This window comes from Spinacia oleracea, chromosome 5 (assembly GCF_020520425.1).
Source record: "Spinacia oleracea cultivar Varoflay chromosome 5, BTI_SOV_V1, whole genome shotgun sequence".
NCBI classification, from domain to species: Eukaryota; Viridiplantae; Streptophyta; class Magnoliopsida; order Caryophyllales; family Amaranthaceae; genus Spinacia; species Spinacia oleracea.
The window spans coordinates 54,162,944-54,166,219 of NC_079491.1; positions in this window are offsets into that span (position 1 = coordinate 54,162,944).

Below are 3,276 nucleotides of genomic sequence, written 5' to 3' on the forward strand. Positions count from 1 at the left end.
AATACAAATGCTCGAATATTCAATTTCTGTTCGGTCATATTCTTACTAGGTCTAAATGGTGTTTTACAAGCTTTGCCAAATTAACCTTATCACCCACAACGATCTCAGCAAGCATGTTAGCATCTAGTCCTAGGAAAGCCCCTATGGTTGTTTTACCCTCTTCAACAGTGCCAGGGGTAGCAGGAGTAGCATTGGTAGGATAACCAAGGATCGCGGCAAACTCATCTGGCAAAGGGCATACTTCATTGCCCCGAAAAATAAAAACATGGTGATCAGAATCCCAAAAGTCTAGGGCCGGATACAGAAAGTTATAATCAATATTAATTTGTTGTAAGCCTAAGAATGCCTCTAAGTGGTATCCTTTCAACAAAGCCTTTTCTGTGGGATTAAGGGCTCTTAGCCAACGCCTAACAACTCGTTGGAGGGAGAAAGGAGGAATCGACATGGCAAGAATAGGAAAGAGTAAAAGCTAGAACGGAAGATGGAGAGTAGTGAAAAAGAAAGACGTACTTAACCCCTATATATATACACGAAATCATCAAGTGACGTCCTGATCCCAAACGTGTTAAGAAATCCGGAATTAAGAAAAGAAAACTGACGAAATAGCATTTCTAGCGCCCAAGGCTGGGCGCCGAAATTATTAACGCCTTGCCAGGGGCGCCGGAAATCTAGTCCAGGGCCCGGACCCTTCAAGATGCGGAGCAGGAAAGGACTTAAAATCGTACGAGGCCCTGTTGTAATCAAGATCAAGCCCAAAGCACCGTTAGAGCCCGAATAGTGAAAACAAATGTTAAGACTTGTCGAAACTTAGACCCATCTCAAGGAAAAAATATGTGTACATTTTTTAAGGCAATAAAAAAATCAAGGTCATTCTTCGAAACACAAAAACAAAATCGAGTCGTTGGTGTCTACAATTAAAAAGGGTTTATTTGTCAAAAGATCAATCCGGGCCAAAATAAGCTCGATGTATTAATTATTGAAAAATGGAGCTAACTTTGTCGCCCGGAAAACGAAGTCGCACTCCACGACTTCATCAAAGTAGCATACCACTACAAAGATCGCTCGCACTTACGAGCACGGTCCCAAACACGATCAAGGACATTACAAAATGCGTATCCCCAAGGAACCTCTTTGACAAGAAATGACCATCAAGCACAAATGCTTGGGGGCTCGAAAGAAAATAAACATTTCAAAAGAAAGTATGCAAAGTTAAAACAACATTCCCATACTACGCTGTATGAAATCCCGTGTTTGAATAATCTCAAAAGATAAAACCGGATTACGACCTTAAGACAAAGGTCGCCGTTGATACCTATACATAGTCCTCTAATCAAGGACCCAGATAGTGGCAAAATTGGGCCGTAAAGACTAGCTCAAAACCATGAAAGACGATGACCGCGAGACAATGGCCCGGCTAAGCACGTTGTCAACCCACATTCAGGTTGCAACTAAATCCGAGCATCCCTCGAAAGAATTCGCTCTTACAAGAATGAATAAAAAGAAGTTCTCAAAAGAAATCCCAAGAACAAAGGAAATAGGGACTTGCCCACCTCAATCGGGCAAGATCGCGCCACGAAGCGCGCGGTTCCAAATCGAAAGACGAATTCAGATTCGCTCACCTTCAGTGGGCGGGGTCTGCGTCACTAACCGCGCAGGTCCTCAGTTTTCGAAAATGAAATCTTCAAAAAACACAAAACAGGCTCGCCATCTTCAGCCGGCGGGGTCTACGTCACAAACCGCGTAGGTCCTTATTTTCAAAACATCAAAACAGATTCGTCCACTTCTATCCAACGGGGCGTCCACCCTCAGCGGACAGGCTCGCCCACCTTCAGCGGGCGGGGTCTACGTCACAAACCGCGTAGGTCCTTATTTTCAAAACATCAAAACAGATTCGTCCACTTCTATCGGACGGGGCTTCCACCCTCAGCGGACAGGCTCGCCCACCTTCAGCGGGCGGGGTCTGCGTCACTAACCGCGCAGGTCCTTAGTCGTTGCAGCGATAACTTTTTCTGGTTTTCCCTTTTCCAAAAAATCAAAGGATTGGTTTTCCGTTTTCCCAAAAAAGCGATGTGCTGGATTTTCCTTCGTTTTACGTCCTATAAAAACAAGGGGGTTTTCTCGTTTAGCTAACCTTAAAAATGAGAATCTTTTAAAAAACGTTTTACCTCGTGATTGGGCTTGGCCAAGCCTAGTTACACTTTATAGCTTTGATTTCGAAAACATCTTTAGATACTTCCAATGACAAAGTGAGGGAGTTTCTATACTATCGGTTAACAGATTCCAATGACACGTGAGGAATGTGTTAACACTTCAAGTGATGATCCTTAAGTCAAATGTTATCACTCGGGGGCTCGTGAGACCCTCGCAAAACAGATCACATACACCATGGCTTGTATGACGCACTCCGTCTAATACTTTGACCATCGTCTTACTCCAAGACTCAGTCAAAGTGGGGGCTAACTGTAGACACCTACTTTTGTCCCCATTCCCGAAAGGGAAGGATCGATGATGAGAACATAAATCTCCACTTGGCAACGCATCTCCTACAAAATAACGAATCTCAATCACCCTTTCATTTCAGCCAAAACTGCTATTTATAGAAACCTGCTAAGAATAGTAATTGCCGTAAGAAGTAGTTGTTAAAAGTGGCAAAGTCATAAAAGATAAAAATCTATCAGAATTAGGTGTTGCACTCCAACATAAGTCCTAAAAGAGATAGAATTGGCAAAAGGAATTCTATTCCTGCTATAATTTGAAAATAAGAGTTACGTATTAATTAAATTCCTAACGAACCTAGAGTTCGTAACGGGCCCAGACGCATTCCGTCATAAGTTAATACGCACTAAGAAACTCGGATAAGTCTCAAAAGCTCCGTATTTAATAGTCCAGATCTGACAAAAGGCTCGGCCCAGATCCTATTTTCAACGCCTGGGTCTGGGCGCCGAAATCTTCGGCGCCCAGCCCTGGGCGCTGAAAATACCTGGGGCCGTGTCGTCTCCGAATTCTTTTTGGATTCGTATTCTAAAGATCTATCTTTCCACAAACTCTTTCCCTATAAATACAGCCTAAAAACCGACGTGAACACAACACACAATTCGATAACCTGAGTATTGACTCTAGCGTTAAGCCTAGCCTCACGCTGCAAAATTGATCCGGCGTTCTGTCGCAATCGACCCAAAAGTCGAACAGAACGCGTCCTGCCCCTTGTAGCTGATGATTTAAGCCTAAATACTGGAACACTGCTTAGAAACCCGAGATTCGTTAAATAAAAGGAGA